Raw genomic sequence first — 17,800 nt, 5'->3', positions numbered from 1 at the left:
TTCAATCACCAATTTTTAGGATGAATAAAACAATCAAGATGAATTAAAACATTCTCATAAATCCTAAGATGTGATACATGTAAGTGATTCAATTTAGTGTCATCAAACTATATATATATATAATAATAATTTCATATATATAATACTTGGGAAAATTATTGGAGGCATAGCAATTATATGACAAACTTATTTTTAAAGATTCAATTGACATTCAATAGAGATCTGATTATTAAAAACTAGAGGCCCAATGCACGAAATTTGTGCAAGGGCCTTGGCCCCAGCCCCTGCCCTGCAGCCATGGCCAGGGACCTCTGCCGCCTCTGCCTCGGTCCCCGCCCACTGTGGCTTTGTCCGGAAGGAAGGACGTCCAGAAGGACGTCTGGTCTAATTAGCATATTTCGCTGTTATTATTATAGATGAGCAAGTGTCTTCTAACATCTTTATTAAAATGTTTATTTCACTTTTAAATGAACAAATTCCTTCTTAAATACTTAAATTAGCTCATGTTAGTTCACATTGCACAAGAAAGTGGTCTGAGGACTGAGAAGATTGAGATTAATTGATAAATAATGCTGAAAACACTTTTTTTTTTTAAAAAAAGGAAACCCCCCCATCTACCATATAGTTCTAGTTATTAGTATTCCTTACCTGACACAATTTATTGGTCCTAAATAAGCCCATTCTTTTCTAAAAGAGTAAAAGTTAGAAGTAATCTGCACTTTTGAGACTAGAAGCACATTTATATAAAAACTTTAAAAATCTATTTTCTTTGTTAATCTCTGCTTTAAAAGCTTGAAATGCTTACTAACTAAAAAGCAGCAAGAGTTAACATTTGCCCCTTTGTCTAATGAAAATCATGTAGAAATGAAAGCAAAACCTATTAGTGCAATTAACTGGTAGGTAATAAAAATGAAAAATGGGGTTATGGCTGTTACCAAGTATCAAGGAGATAACTGGAGGCTATGTAAGGAAAATTTAACTATTATAAAAATGAAATTAATGAAGCTGACTTTATCATACTATCTATTCTATTTTCAGTATCAAAATAAGAACAAATAGGTATCTTTGGTATATTCACCAGATTATGGAACCATAAATGTGTGTGATTTTTTTAAAAAAGATCATGGACTTTCACTGAGTGTACCAAGAAAGTAATGTATGTCTGCACAGTGCAAGCCATCATACACAAATATGCAGCTCCAATAAAACGCAGCCGCAGGGAAAAGAAACACTGCAGCACTTCACTAAGGGCAAGGTGAGCACTGTGGGAGGGGAAGAGAAACTGAGGGAGGGGCTCCACGACCAAAGGACTTCCTACTGGGTGATATCTAGATTCTAGACAGCATTGCCAGAGGAAGCTTTAGGCATCAAAACCAGAATTACAAGCTTTTCAACGACCTCAATATTTTTCCAGAGGCTTGAAGTTTGAATTGTATTGTTGTAAGAGTCTTATGATTTCACTAGCCATCAAGTGGGACTGGGCCTGGGGGTAAATTGAACACCGCCCAACTAAAAAAGCAAAAATGTTTATATCACTTTTAAATGAACAAATTGTACAAGGAATTGTACAAGGCTTTTTTTATGGGGTTAAATGGCTGGATACCCATACTATTCTTAAAGAAGGGAAAATTTCATCTTACATTTAGCCATCTACTTTAACCAGTGTTCTAAAAATCATTTGGTAAGCACTTACTGTACAACTAGAGGCACAATGCACGAAATTTTTGCAGGGGGCTCGGCTGCTTCCTCTGCCTCAGCCCCCGCCTGCTGCGGTGGCCACTTTGGCCTTCATCCAGAAGGTCATCCAGAAGGATGTCCAGAAGGATGTCTGGTCTAATTAGCATATTATGCTTTTATTATTATAGACTAGAGGCCCGGTGCACAAAAATTTGTGCACTCGGGGGGGAGAGGGGGTCCCTTAGCCCGGCCTGTGCCCTCTCGCAGTCTGAGACCCCTCAGGAGATAATGATCTGCTGGCTTAGGCCCGCTCCCGGGTGGCAGAGGGCAGGCCCAATCCCTAGGTGCAGCACCTGGTCGGGCTCAGAGCAGGGCTGATTGGGGGGTTGGGGCACTGCCCCCTGTCACACACAGAGCAGGGCCGATCAGGGGGGTTGGGGTGCCACCCCGTCATGCACAGAGCAGGGCCCATCAGGGGGTTGGGGAGCTCCCCCCGTCACGCACAGAGCAGGGCCAATTAGGGGGTTGAGGAGCTCCCCCCTGTCACTCACAGATTAGGGCTGATAGGGGAGTTGGGGCACTGCCCCCTGTCACACACAGAGCAGGGCGGATCAGGGAGTTGGGGCGCCACCCTCTATCACCCACAGAGCAGGGCCTATCAGGGGGTTGGGGCACCACCACTGTCACACTCAGAGCAGGGCCGATGGGGAGGTTATGGCTCTACCCCGTCACACACAGAGCAGGGCCCGTTGGGGGGGGGGGGTTTGGGGCGCCGCACCCTGTCACACACAGAGCAGAGCCGATCAGGGGGTTGGGGCGTCGCACCCTGTCACACACAGAGCCGCAGGGCGATCAGGGGGTTGGGGAGCTCCCCCCTATCAGGCACAGAGCAGGGCTGATCAGGGGGTTGGGACGCCTTCCCCTGTCACGAACAGAGCAGGGCAGATAGGGAGGTTGTGGCCCCGCCCCCTGTCACACACAGAGCCGCAGGGCGATCAGGGGGTTTGGTTGCTGCCCCCTGTCACGCTGATCCCAGTGCCAGGAGGCCTCGTGGCTCCGCTGATTCTGGTGCTGGGAGGCATATTACCCTTTTACTATATAGGATAGAGGCCTGGTGCACGGGTGGGGGCTGGCTGGTTTGCCCTGAAGGGTGTCCTGGATCAGGGTGGGGGTCCCCACTGGGGTGCCTGGCCAGCCTGGATGAGAGGATGATGGCTGTTTGCAGCTGGTCACACCCCCTTCAGGGTGGGAGTCCCCACTGGGGTGCCTGGCCAGCCTGGATGAGGGGATGATGGCTGTTTGCAGCTGGTCACACCCCCTTCAGGGTGGGGATCCCCACTGGGGTGCCTGGCCAGTCTGGGTGAGGGGCTGAGGGTCGTTTTCAGGCTGGCGGGTGACTAAAGCTCCCAACCTGTCCTTTTTTTCATTTTTTTTTTTTTATTCTGGGCCAGCTTTAGCTCTGAGGCTTGGCTCCAGCTCTGAGGCCTTGGCTGCTAAAAGCAGGTATCTGGTTTTTTTGGGTTCTATAACTATAACACTGTTGCGGTCCTGCTCACTCCAGCTCTGAGATCTCGGCTGGCTGAAAGCAGGGATCTACATTTGTTCTATAATTGAAACACTGTTGCGGTCCTGCTGGCTGAAACCCGGCTGGCTGAAAGCAGGTTTCTGCGGTTTTGTTTAGCTTCTATATTTGTAACAATGTTTCTTAAACTGCAAGCTCAGAGGCCCGCTTGGCAGGCGGGAAACGTTGGCTTCCTCCGTCACTGAAGCAAGCAAGCCTCCTGTTCGCTTCAAGCTGCCTGGCTGCCGGCCGCCATCTTGGTTGGCAGTTAATTTGCATATCGCCCTGATTAGCCAATGGGAAGGGTAGCGGAGGTACGGTTAATTACCATGTTTCTCTATTATTAGATAGGATTATAGTAGACAATACTAGCTTTTCCACTAAACAGAAGTGGATACCAGGTTTTTGGCTTTTAAAATGTAAAAATCAATAATCCAACAAACATTTCTGGGAGCCTAATATGTTTTTGATGCTGTCCCAGAATAGATGGGGTAGGGTGAGTCAAACACTAGAAAGGACCTAATTATAAAAATTGAAAGGTGAAAAAGACAATATAAACTCTATTAAATTTGAAGGTGAGACAAGAAGGGACTACTAAGTAAAAAAAGTGGCACAAGAAGTTACATAGAAGTCTTTCTCCTCTGCCCCTCCCCTATTTTGAGCTTTCTTTCCTTTTCTGATTTTTCAACTTTAAGCACTCAGGATCTTCTGTTTAGGAGTGACATAAGTGTGTTATCCTCCCAGGGGTATTTGCCTTTTAATTCCTCTTCTAGTTGTGTAATAATACTATTAAACATTATAATAACAGCAGCTTAGCTTTATAGAGCTCTTACTAAGTGCCAGAAACTATCCTAAGGGATTATCTGTGTAGTCTCCACCATCACAAGGGAGATACTATTATTATCCTCCTTTTACAAATGAGGCATCTGAGGCTTTGAGGGGCTTAGTAACTTGTCTCCCTCAAGTTTGTAGGTCTGAAGCCAGGATTCAGACTCAGGCAGGAGTCTCTCCTCACCGTGTTCCCTAATGGAACACTGAGCAGGGAAGATGGGTATTGTGTATGGCACTCCCATAGGGTATGAGATTTGGGACAAAAGGATGGTTGTACCTAGAATTTTTGGAGCCTGGAAGGCAGTTGCCTAGTGAAACTACACATAAGGCCTACTTGGTGCCTAAATAGAGGTTTCCTAGAAAAGTGTCTTGGCTTTTCTCTTTTTAACCTATTTATGCCCTTCTTAGGATAAACTAATTTCTCCTTGTGCAACTTCAGGAAAGTCATAAATAAAGAAGGAGCTGTCCAGGCCTCTTCCCCCAATGTAACTGTTGGGTTTACGCACACGTGCGTGTGCACACAAACAAACACACACATACACAGAAATTTCTGGGAATACTTGGAGATTACACATAGCAGTTGACAGTTATATTTTGCACCTGTCCTGGTTTTACTACAAAGAGGACTTCACTTACTAAACCCTTGTGATTTAGGGCTTTCTGGAAGTTTGGCAAAGCATCAGTTTTTTGTAACTGAGATATTATGCAATTACAGTAGTACAAAAAGAATGACAACTTTTCATCCCCACCTTTTTTCAATACTGGATTTATAGAAAAGAATATGATAATAGGGTCTCATTAGAACTTCAAATATTTGTGAAGTGACACATATAAAAGTGATAGCTACATCACGGAAGAGCAATATTTCTCTGAAGTTACTTCAAAAAAGGCTTTGCTTTTTATATTTAAACTAGTAGCCCTGCGCACAAATCCATGTGCCAGTAGCTCTCTGTGGGGCCTGGCTGCTCCACACCCACTGCCCTGAGGCTCTCCGTGGCCCAGGGGCCCATCCTCAGTCAGGGCGATGACACAAGTGTTTTGCTCCCCCCCTCTGTGCCTGCTGCCCAAGGGCCCCCTGTGGCCGGTGTGGAACATTTGCCTCATTACCATGGCAATGAAGCAAGCATTCCACCAGGCTACTCATGCTGCCCACTTCAGCTCCCCTCCCCTGGACTGGGGGACTCCAGCAGGGCTGAGAGGACTGGGTGCTGCCATTTTGTGGCTATGGGTGCTGCCATCTTTGTGACGGAGTGATGGTTAATTTGCATATTACCCTTTTATTAGATAGGACTAGAGGCCCGGTGCACAAATTTGTCCACTGGGGGGGGTGTCCCTCAGCCCAGCCTGTACCCTCTCCATTCTGGGACCCCTTGGATCGGGCCTAAACCAGCAGTAGGACATCCCTCCCACAATCTGGGACTGCTGGCTCCCAACTGCTCGCCTGCCTGCCTGCCTGATTGCCCCCTAACCACTCTCCTCCAGCTTGATTGATGCCTAACTGTCCTCCCTTGAAGGCCTGGTCCCCCCTAACTGCCCTCCCCTGCAGGTCCAGTTGCACCCAACTGCCCTCCCCTGCAAGCCTGGTTCCCCCCAACTGCCCTCTCCTGCCAGCCTGGTCACCCCTAACTGCCTTCCCTTGCTGGCCTGGTCACCCCTAACTGCCATCCCCTGCAGGCCTGGCCCCCCCAAGTGCCCTCCCTCCCCTGCAGGCCCAGTCTCCCCCAACTGCCCTCCCCTGCCGGCTCGATTGCCCCCAAATGCTCTTTCCTGCCTGCCTAGTTGCCCCAACTGCCCTCTCCTGCCAGCCCGGTTGCCCCCAACTGCCTTCCCCTGCTTACCTGGTTACCCCTAACTGCCCTCCCCTGCTGGCCTGATCGCCCACAACTGCCCTCCCCTGCCAGCCATCTTGTGGTGGCCATCTTGTGTCCACATAGGGGTGGCCATCTTGTGTCCACATGGGAGCGGCCATCTTGTGCAAGGGCATGATGGTCAATTTGCATATTACCTCTTTATTATATAAGACTAGAGGCCCAGTGCACAAAATCGTGCACAGGTGGGGTCCCTTGGCCTGGCCAGATGGTTGGGGGGAGGGACCGCGGGAGGTTGGCTGTGGGAGCGCACTGACCACCAGAGGGCAGCTCCTGCATTTAAGCATCTGCCCCCTGTTGGTCAGTGTGCATCATAGCTACCGGTAGACCGGTCAATCTGCTGACCAGTTGTAAGGGACACTTAGGCTTTTATATATAAATATATAAATAAATAAATATATATATATATACACACACACACACACACACACACACACATACTCTGGCTACATGCTTTTATATTACTGTTTTACTGTTCTCAAGTCATTGACAACTTAAATAGAAATAAAACAGACAACTATCACAAAGACAATTTTTTTCTCAACTATCAAAAAGTAAAAACAACTGCATATCATTGGCAACATTTGCTCAGCCACACAACTTTGTACTGCTTTGGATTTCAAATCAGAAGGCTCAACAAAAATAAACCACACAGAACATTACAGTGGGATTGCATGCTACTGTGACACCTGCATTTTTGCATCTGGACTGTGTAAAAGCTGTGACTTGCCACACTGACACTGCTTCTCCCACTCAGGTTACCCTAACAAGGTCCCACCTGAAACCATCATTGTCATTGAAAGGAAGACAAATGGCATGCCACTCTTTCCACAGACTGTTGATTCAGCCAAGACCCATATGTTTGGAAAGGTACTTCCCCCAAGAATCCCCAGCTCATTGCTGAAACCACATATTGCCTGTGCCTTGCAAACAAAATCAAATATGGCCCCTTTCTACTGGAATACCATTACTCCACCAGAAAGTTAACCAGCCATTCCTAACTGGCATAAAAGCTAACCTAACACAACACAACACATACTTAATAATAGTTCACCTTATATCTAAGTCTCAAACCTAACAAAGTACTGCCACCACCACCACCACCACTATTTTGTCAAAATGTAGAAGGCTTTTAAGTATTTTGAGGATAGCTGACAATTAACAGTATCTGATTACTGAGAAATGAAGCGAGAACCTACAATCCTTTTCCAGAGCTTCCCTAGTGGTGGTCAATATTCCCAATAGAAAATGTAAGTGGAACTTGGCCCACTTATTTGAAACAATCGGTGGAGAGCACAGATTAGAATTTCCTTCCCCTGCCCCCCCTTATTCTGTAAATGGATTTAGAAAGCTTGATATCTTTCACTCAGATTCCATTTAGTAAGACAAAGTTCTGGGATTCATCAAACAAGTTGTATATTCCATTGGCAAAATGGGTAACTAGTATAAGGCAAAAACACTGTGATCTACTTTGAAGATTTATTTTGAAAATAAAACTAAACTGCATTTCCAGTTGTGTTTTTTGTTGTTGTTTTTGATAAATACCATTTGTGTATGTGTGTGTGTATGTGTGTGTGTGTGTCTGTAAGGATAAAAAGAAATATAGGATGGGATGCTAAGAGATTTGTGTTTTGTCATAAAATAATATCCTCTTTCTAGATTGCTCTGATAGTAAATGATGCAGCCTTTATAGAGGGTAAGTATTTCATATCAACTTAGTTCTGTTCTTGGGAAGTTTTGCTGCTTTCTAACATATCACACATTTATAAATAACTTTCAGTTTTGCACAAAAACTATGCTTCTTGAAAATTAATTTATTTAACAAAAGTTTATTAAGTGGCTATCATGTACTCCTTTAGGAGCTGCAAACAGAGTGGAGAACGGACTTCAAAAACACAATATTCTAGTTTGGGGGACATATGTAAAGTGACAAGGTATTTCAACAGTGTAAGTACCATGAAAAAAAATTACAACAGGATAATGGGAATGAAACAATATTTTACTATGGATAATTCCTATAAACATTTCAGTTGTCTTGATATAATTGGGGTGCAGATACTTTTATATGAAAAACCATGCTAAATATATAAAAATAAGAACATTATTCGATGAATTAGGGCAGTTGATACAGAATGCAAATGCATACAACTTGTAACAACTGTAGAGTAAGGGCCATGTTCTTCAGCTTTCAAAGTGGTCTGGGAGACCTTTGCAGAAGATTTTATTCACATCCCAAGTCCCAAGAGAACCACTGAATGTCAGAGCCACCACTGTCATCATCTCCCCGAGGAGAAAGGGAAACCAAAGTGTTCTGCGTGTTGGAAGTTCTCTACCTGCCAGACGCATCTCACCTGGAGACCCTTCTAGTGGGTTTCTGTATAGTGTGATTGGCCTGGGACTTAGTGAATAGAAAAATGACCATGAGCTACTTCTTTTGGTTTTTAAATAAGTACATATTTTTGTCTAATATCTGAGTTGGTTTGTGACGATATTACAAGAAAATAATGTTTTTCGTTTGTAGTGCTTTTAGAACTTTAAAGAGTTACCAAATGGTAAAAGCAATAAAGCTAAAAGCAAATGAATGGGAGTTTCACCACCTCACTCTCTTTAGTGGAACACTAGTTTAACACTTTTGACAGATAATTTTTAAATCGTTCTGGGTAAAAGGAATACTTTTTAAAGTTCTTTTTCAGTCAGTAGTTATTTTGTAAATGGGAGCTGCCGTAAGATTAGACCTGTGGGCTTTACTGAAACTGAATGTCTAACTCTGACAGTAGATTCTTTTATGTAATAAATATGGTCAGTACGAATGTAAAATGTTCCATTTTCTTGGCTGGCTCCACATGCCTGGTGATTTTCCATGCTGCCAGGGATCAAGGGTGATGCAGCAAAGCTGTAGTTATGCCGCTGGGTAATTTAAGAAGCCACATCAAAGAGCATTTCAAAAAGTTCAGTTTAACAAATAAGACTTTCAGCTATGTCAGCAATGGTTATGAGACTTAATTGAAGGTCCACTCATGCCTCATTGCATGGACACACACACACCCAGCCATGTTTTGGGTGTTGATGTTCCTATGCAAACATTAGATGTGTAAACTAAAGAACTGAAATTCAATTGCATATGTGTCCATATTCAGGTTTAAAAAATAAATATCTTTAGAAAGGTCTAATTGGTTGATGTGATGTATCAAGGGAGAGCAGACCACCCTCAACCCAATTGCAATTTCTCCTTTCAATGTAGGTAAAAAGCAAGATGGTAATGATGAATTATGTCTCCTAAGGAAACCCAGTGCTTTCCTTTGTTTGTTTCCATTTGCAAAGAAGCAAATACTTAGATATGACTAGAAACCATTAGGAAAGAGGTATTTTTTCCATGAGGACACAAAAAAAGTTCTTGAAAGGGTTTCCATTTTATTAAGATTTGATGTTCCTACAACTAAAATAATTTTTGGCCAATGGATGTGTATAGATATGAAAGATCTATAACATCTGTTAAAGACAAGGTAACAATAGCATTCATAAAATGATTAGATGCTCTTTTGAAGCAGTATGAGAAAAGTTGCAAATTTTTTAAGAAAAGTAAAAAACTACCAGAATCTTTAAGAGAATAAGATATTCTATAGTGAGTTTTAATAGCACAGAGAAGTGAAATGATGACAAATACTATTAATATTTTTTCTGTGGAAAAGTTACTATCCTCAAAATATTTATAGCTTGTATTTCTCAATGAGGTATATCCATATTTGAAAAAAAACCCCAAACGTCCCAAGGTATATATGGTTGACAATCAACTATATTGCCCACAGAAAAACGCCAACAAAATTAGTTCAAGTACACTATTCAGAGTGACAGGAACAGGAGCAGGATTCACCAAGAAAATTTAAGATAAATGAGTCAGATGTTTCCTATGTTATTGAGTACTGTGTCCCCTCAGGGTAAAATATAACAAAAAATCATTTTGCTGGACTGAAGCATATTTTTTCAATAGGTGTGAAAAGTACTAAATAAGATATTCATTTTAGTGATTCTTCTACAGCACATTGGAAGAAAGCATCCATCCTGAAGTTTGCAAGGATAGACTAATATAGGACCTAGAAGACAGTCACCTAGTTCTTGCCCTTTCCTGTTGCCGAGTTTCTCTTTTAAATAGAGACTTTAAAACAACCCCCAAAACTGCCTCCAAGATTAAATTTCCACAACATAAAATTCATTGCCAAAAATAATTCTGAGAAATATTTTTTTAAATAGAATTTCTAATTTTTTTTTAGGAGAAAAACATGGCATACAAGTAACTAGATTACTTGGCCATACTTATGATGGTAGCTTTAAAAGTTATTTTTAAAAAAGTTATTGGTGCTAAGTTTCCAAATCTAAGGAAGTAAAAATATGTTTGCCTGTTTTCTGGTAAACAGGCTAAAAAAATGTGACAAGGGCTTTCTAAGGGACTAGGGAAGTAATGAGCTTTCTTGATTTAAAAATCAATACACTTCCTGAATGGCCAAATGCATTAACTGACATTCTTTCAAAACCATTCTGTCAAAGCTAAGTTTGAAAGGCTGTTCAGTAACTAATCAGATATATCCTGATACGGAGGCAAAACAGGTCCTTGACACAGATTAAAAGGTGTACGATGAAAAGACAACCCCATCAGACAGGCAGAAGCGAAAATCAGAAACCTGGGCCTGTTGGGAAGTATTCTTCATTTTGCAAAGCAAAGCAGAAAAGAAGTATTTCCCTCCTCAAATGGAAGACAACACATTTCTTACTCTTGCACTGAGAAGAAACCTGATAGTTGAGGACTCACAAGTCTCCAAGCAAGGCAGCAGAACTGCAATGCTCCAAGTGCGAGCACCATGGGCTCTACTCCCCATCCACTCTCCTTACATGGGCTAAGTGTCAGAGAACATCTCCATCTTCAAACTACTTTTTAGTTTGTTTTAATTTGAGTCCCCAAATCTTCCCTTCACTCTACTCCAAAACAGGCTCCTACTAAAAACACAATACAATGAAACACTGAAAGCCCTTCTGGTTAAAGCAGATAGGCCAGGTCCCAGACCCACCAGCATGCCTTTGGTTCAACTTCCTCACTTGAAAATGGGAACAGATTTGGAGAATTTTAATAACCTGCTTTTGAGCCTCTTCAGCTAAGACTAGACCCCAAATCTCCTATTACAGTTCCAGATTTGCAAATAAAAATCATTTTTAAGTATAAATATATGCCAAATATTGCATAGGATATTCTTATTTCTCTGAAATTCAAGTTTGACTGGGCATCTTGCATTTTATCTGAGCCCTCTCTCTGGTTCCCATTCAAGGATGTCACAGCTATACCCATATTATTTCTACTCGTCCTCCTTCCTCTTGCAGGCTCACTATCACATTTACTATTTTAGGACTTTGATTAGAAAAGTAATCCAAGTGGTTTTGTGGGCAGGTAATATAAAAATACTTTATGTCATTTATTCATTTCGCTATTGCCATTTTATATGAATGTATATGTGTACACACTTAACTCTCCTCAGCAAAATATACCATACTTGTAAAGTAAAATAAAGAACTTTAATAAAGTGCCTTCCTCTGTTCTCTGCAGTAATAACTGCTTTATTGAATAAGGCTCTGTTAATGGTACACCTTGACATTTTACATTTATCTATCTGATTTATAATCATTTTTATCATTTGCAAGGAGGCTATAGTTCAAACCCAAAGTAGTTTAAACTGAACAGTCTTTCTTTTCTTAAAAATTTATAAGGAAATGGAGTCACTTCTGGGTAAAACTACTTTATCCACAAAATTTATTTCAAATGTACATAAAGTCCTCTCTGCATCTACATATTTTGATTAGAGTGACACATGTAAGATAAAAATGAATACAGCAAGTGGCATCATCAAATTAAAAATGTTGCCCTGGCCAGTTGTTCAGTGGTTAGAGCTTTGACCAGTGGACTAAATGGTTGTGGGTTCCATTCCCATCAAGGGCATGTATGTTGGTTGCAGGCTTGATCCTCAGCACTGGTCCAGGCACATGTGGGCGGCAAACAATCAATGTGTCTCTCTCACATTGATGTTTTTCTCTACTCTGTCTCTCCCCCTCCCTTCCACTCTCTCTAAAATCAATGGAAAATTATCCTTGGGTGACGGTTAACAAAAACAATGTGCTTATATTTCAAATACACTTTGGTCATGGATATGGCATCAAGATTTCCTAACCAAGCAATAGAGAAAAAACTGCATGAACCATATAGCAAGTTGTCATGAAACACAAAATCTCTCAGTAACATTCATGAAAGTTTTTACAGTTTTAATGTTATGAAGCAAAAATTATTTGTGTTTACAATCTAGCTATTCATTATGAAGATTTTTCAGAAATGTTTCTGAAATGCAGAATATCAGGGCGGTTGGCACTTAAAGTCTTCACAATACTCATTTGAAATTTTTATTCACCCCTCTGTGTTTCCCAATCTCCAACCTCTAACACTTTCACTAAAATTGGACAAGTACCTATATCTAACAACATGAGAAATTGTTACTTTAATTTAAAAGATTTCATGTAATTAGTCATGAATCACAAAATTCCTGCCTCAACAATATTACAATAACAATTGTTGACAGTTATTAACCCATTGCAGTGGGAGTGGTCTCCCAGAGCTGTAGTTAAAGGCTGGCCTCTGGAGCTCCGGCCAGCGTGGCTCAGTGGTTGAATGTCAACCTATGAACAGGAGGTCACGGTTAGATTCCGGTCAGCTCACGATCCCCAGTAAGAGGCACGCAGGAGATGGCTGATCAATGATTCTCTCTCATCATTGATGTTTCTATCTCTCTCCCTTCCTCTCTGAAATCAATAAATATATATTCAAAAAATATATTTAAAAAAAAAGCTGGCCTCTGGAAATCAATCGTGTGCTCGGCAGACAAGAGTATTTCAGTGATAGGAGGGCTGAAATGGAGACTATAATCTTCTGTGATTACCCTTGAGGCTGAAGCAAACACAAAAAGGAGATGATGAACTGCTGCTAACTTCCTCTGATGACTGATTTCCAGGAAATTCTGATATTATTCTTGCTCTGTAACAAAATGATGGTTCCCCAGAATCTGGGTGTCACAGTGCTCCTGCAGAAGCTACTCACCTTTCAAAGGGGCCAGGCCTGTCTCTCAGAAGACAATAGAGGGCCTGATTGCACAAGGAGTAATGAGATATGTGCTACAGGCTCTCTTTCTGGAAAGTTCTTTTATGAAAGAACTGATTTTAAAAGTACCTATTTTAAACCTCTCCTCCCCCCACACCCAAAGGCACAGAAGTCTAAAGATTGATACATTTCTCTGCTGTTTCTAATAGCTATGGAGCTATGACTATCTTGGCTTGTATAATTTTTAAAGTTTCATTTAGGCTGATACTTATATTCTGAAGGAAAAAAAAGAGTTTACCTACATATGTACATGCCCTTAAGATCTATACAATATTTTAGAATAGGATATAAAACTGCTAATCTATTTTGAGTAAGCATCAAATTTAGAGTTAGATGTCACTGTTCAGGGCACAGATTAAGTGGGTACTTCTGATATGATTGGTGATTTAAATTCAGGAAAAAAAGGGGGAGGAGCAGTAAGGGGAGATCTGTAACAGTCAAAAAGCCAAAAAATGTTTAGAATAAATTTTCACTATCACTACAGGAAAGATAACACAATATGTTGACTACTATGACGAGTTTAAAATATTTTTAAAAATTGCCATTTTAACTAATGTCAATTTGATTAATGCATAATTTGAGAAGAACAGTTCTATGTTTGGAAATCAGCAGTATTTTAAAAGTATAACAGAAAACATCATTACATCTTAGGACTCACTGACAATGTGTCATAGCTACACAGCTCTCATGTTCAAAATACCTTAATACACTGTCTTTAAAATCTAAACATTATTGAAGGTAAACAAGGAAAACTGTAATCCAACCAAAACAACTGCAGTTATTCCCAGTCTCCGCTCAATGTATCCTCTCCTCAGTCCTGCTCCAAATTCAGTTGTAGCCCCTCATCATTGTTCAGGCAGTCAGGTGACACTGATCTTTAAGGATGCCCTACTATTGTCTCATTCGGCTAACATCAATTGAGCACCTGCTTAGTTCTAGGCATGGCTACCTTAAACTGAGTGTAAATTTCTTAATTCCAGAACCATGTCTTGGCCATATGTATATCCTTAGCATCTACTTAATTAGGATTGCTCTAATGAACACAGCTAGTAGCCTCAGGAGCCCCAGTGATAAACATAATTTGGTTTATTTAAAGTAGTTGTTAAGAAAGAAGAGCTCAAAGTGATAGAGATAGCCATAAAAATCTTAATATCATTTATAAGAAATGGTTTTGCTGTTTTAAGAGTTTTTTTTAATAAACAACATCTCACTTTATATTCATGGGTATTTTAAATTACTAAAAATAGTATGGTGATATGTTATATAGTTACAATTTTTTTCTAAGCCCTCATTAAATTCCAGAAATTTTCTAGATATTAAGTCATATCCTCAATTCTCCATAAACATAACTCAAATTTTAATGAGGTAATGGTATAGGTTACATCATCCCTAGTTTTCAAATGAGGAAAAGCGGAGTAAAGTGGCTTTCTCAATATAAAAGAAAACTAGTCTAGATACAAGTCTCTGAGTTCAGTGCTCATCCCCTATGCAATGAAGTCAGTGGTTCTACCCACCTCTCCCCTCCACTTGGGCTCCTGCTACCCCAGATGGCATAAAGCAGAGTCAAGGTCAAGCAGGACTGTTAGAAGCTTACTTTGGAACAAGTTAAGCAGCATTACTTCTGAGAGGTAATGCTCCACGTTGCTTTTGGGAAGAGGTGGGATATACCCGATGAATGAGTGGCTGACTAAATAAACGAATGTCACAATTTCCTTTAGAAGACAAGAACTTCAAAAGTTAAAACTTAAGTATATGCCATGTGATAGTGGCTATTAGGAATCATTTTAGCATCTAATAGCTTCAGCTAGTTTTGGGAAGTAGAGATTTTGTGGCTTATATCATTATTACAATGGACCATTTTATATATTATGGAAGTTTGGTGTCTACACGAAGAAAACTAAGAAATTAGACCCAGATACATGTTTTTAATTGTTGGAGACTTTCTGTACACCTCTAATTATATATATGTAAATCCTAAGCCTGTAAAAGAGATATACTAGTATGTTCTATTCTACCACTCAGATCCTGGCTCTAGATAGAAACTGTCCACAACAAGGGAAAACAAGTATTAAGATAGACAAGAAAAAAACCCATCTTCTATAGAATATACTGCAAAGGATAGTATTTCAACCTGACTTTAGGAGCCACAGGATTTATTGGGTACTTTAAAAACTATGTCTCACATGAGTAATACACACATTTAAATTTAGGAAATGGTAGGGTGGAGACCAGCTCTTGTCTAATATTTAGCCTTTCCCCTTTCAGTGGCAGAGCTGCCTGCTGGAAGAAATTATATATTCCTCAATCTTCTGATTTGCAAAAAAGGGTACAGCAATGACACATGTAGCCTATTTCTTATACAGATGAATTTTTAAAAACTAATTGTAGAATGTGTTTCAAATACACTAAAGCCTGCCTGGCTGGTGTTGCTCAGTGGTTGAGTATTGACCTATGAACCAAGAGATCACAGTTTGATTCCTGGTCAGGGCACATGCCCGGGTTGCAGGCTCCATCCCCAGTAGGAGGAGTGCAGGAGGCAACCAACTGATGATTCTGTCTCATCATTGATGTCTGTCTCTCTCTCTCTCTCTCTCTCTCTCTCTCTCTCTCCCTTCCTCTCTCTGAAAATCAATAAAAACATATTTTTAAAAATATGCTAAAACCCCCTGATACTAGAATTCCAAAAAATTAGGTCTTGTTTATATAATTTATGGGTGTTTTTTTTTTCATCTTATTTCAAGCATCAGGACATAAAAAGAAGGGCAAGAAAAACCAAATTGACAGCTAATTCTCTGAAAAAGGTATTTTCCCAAGATTCCTACTGAGCTTCACTAAGATGTTGAAACTTCACAGATTGCTAAGTAGCACTTCAATTCATCTTTAGCAGCCTCAACGGCAACTATAAAAGTAGTTTATAGTTGGGGCTGGAATATCCCAAAAGATGCTTTTCTCTTTCCAAAAGAGATTTGAGACTTAATTTTGAATATAAGAATCGAGAGAGAGGAAGGAAAAAAGATGCTCTGTGCTATTGGTTGGGTTCCCCAGCTTTTGATAAAAGTTTCTCAGGGAACACCACCATCAATTGCTGTTTATAGAGCAACCAATTTAGAAATACATTTTCTGGGCTGGAGGGAATGCCCAATAATATTTTGCTACTTTTCATATTTATTAAACTCTCCTACTTTACCACAGGCACAGAAAAGCTCGTTCATTGAGAGGCCTTAAAAATAAGGTTGTTGTGGTTTTATCTTTTTATATTAACTGAAGATTTGTTAAGAACAACTTTTTTTAAGAAGAGGGCCTGACATAGACACTTTTTCCAAGTTGACTCTACTCTTGAAAAATGCTGAGCTGGAACAGCACCAAGACTGAAGACCTGTCTTGCCAGAAAATCTGATGTACCCTCCAAGTACACATAATCCTTGAAACTCTAGCACTAAAGATGAAGCCCCAGAGCCGTGTGAGGTTGAGACTAGGATAATGAAAGGGACATGCAAGAGACCAGAGCACAGTGAGACTACGGATGCCTCTTTTCTTGAGCTCCTGAAACCCGTGTTCTCGTACCCCATGAAGGCCCATCAAAGTCTTACTCTGTTGTTTTCAGGCAGCTTTAATTAACTGAATTGTCTGTTATCCTCTGTGAGCAGACTCCTCTATTATGCTATCGTGAACGATACAAGAGAAGGAAGTAATTTCTATCAGACAGTGAATAGCTTCTGTCTTATTTGCTATAACTCCTCCTTAGCACAATGACTGGCACATGTCCACATTCAGTAGGTGGTTATGAATGAATGCTTTGTTCAGATGCCCTGAACAAGTAATTTAATTAGGGAGAAAAAACCCATGTAACCGCACATTATATAGACATACATGTACATATACATACAAAACATATAAATAATACTGGCATTTTCTAAAAGGGTTTCAAGAGTCAGCAGAGAAAGGGAGATGTAAACACAAAGTCTTTGGTAGATAAATCTTGAAAGTTTTGAATAAGGCAAGGGACATGAGTTATATTTAAAAAGGACATGTTTGTGGTTTCAAGGGGAAAGGGAGACAATAATGAAGATGCAGTATTTTATCTTCTAGTGGTCATGTTTACGTAACTTTTCGCTCTGTCACATTTAACAGGGATATAAAATTTTCTAGTCAGGAATCTATGCTTAACTATGTGTACCAAATCTTCATTAGTTTCGTACCATTTTTCAAAGATTTTCTAGAACCGTCTTTTTTTCTAATGATCTCGGTGGTACTGCTGTTCACTTGTCTAAGTGCCACATTAGGCCATTCACTTCTCCCTTTTCCAGTAAATTTGAGTAACCATGAAAATTTCAACTTGGTATATTTTAATACTATATATTTCTTTACAACATATAAAATATTACCCTTCAATATATTTTAAACACGCCCTAAAAGTAAAAAATCAACCATATTCTTTCTTTTTTTTATATATGACTGAGACGAATGTGTCATTTCAAGTAGTTAGACATACTAGTAGAAAAAATGGAATATATAACTTTTTAGTGACAGTAAAGCACTACTAGAATAAAAAAGAAGACTCCACAGCAAAAATTCACATTTGGGTTGCATTTGCAGAGGGAGAGTATTTTACTTAAATCAAATTAAATAAAAAATTCAAATAAAAGAAAAAATATGTATCCAAGTATTTAAATAAGG

At 40.2% G+C, this 17,800-nt stretch overlaps 1 protein-coding gene across 8 annotated transcripts in view; it reads right to left on the bottom strand.

The window, feature by feature from the left end:
* The window catches only part of ZNF385B (zinc finger protein 385B), a 346,769-nt gene that overhangs the window by 52,590 nt on the left and 276,379 nt on the right, over positions 1 to 17,800 (bottom strand). The gene's annotated exons all lie outside the window — the stretch shown is intronic.

Source organism: Myotis yumanensis, unplaced genomic scaffold, assembly GCF_028538775.1.
Source record: "Myotis yumanensis isolate MYYU_CA2020_CCGP unplaced genomic scaffold, mMyoYum1.0.hap1 SCAF_8, whole genome shotgun sequence".
NCBI lineage: Eukaryota > Metazoa > Chordata > Mammalia > Chiroptera > Vespertilionidae > Myotis > Myotis yumanensis.
The sequence above is the reverse complement of the archived record's forward strand: the minus strand, read 5'-3'. Positions and strand labels throughout refer to the sequence as shown.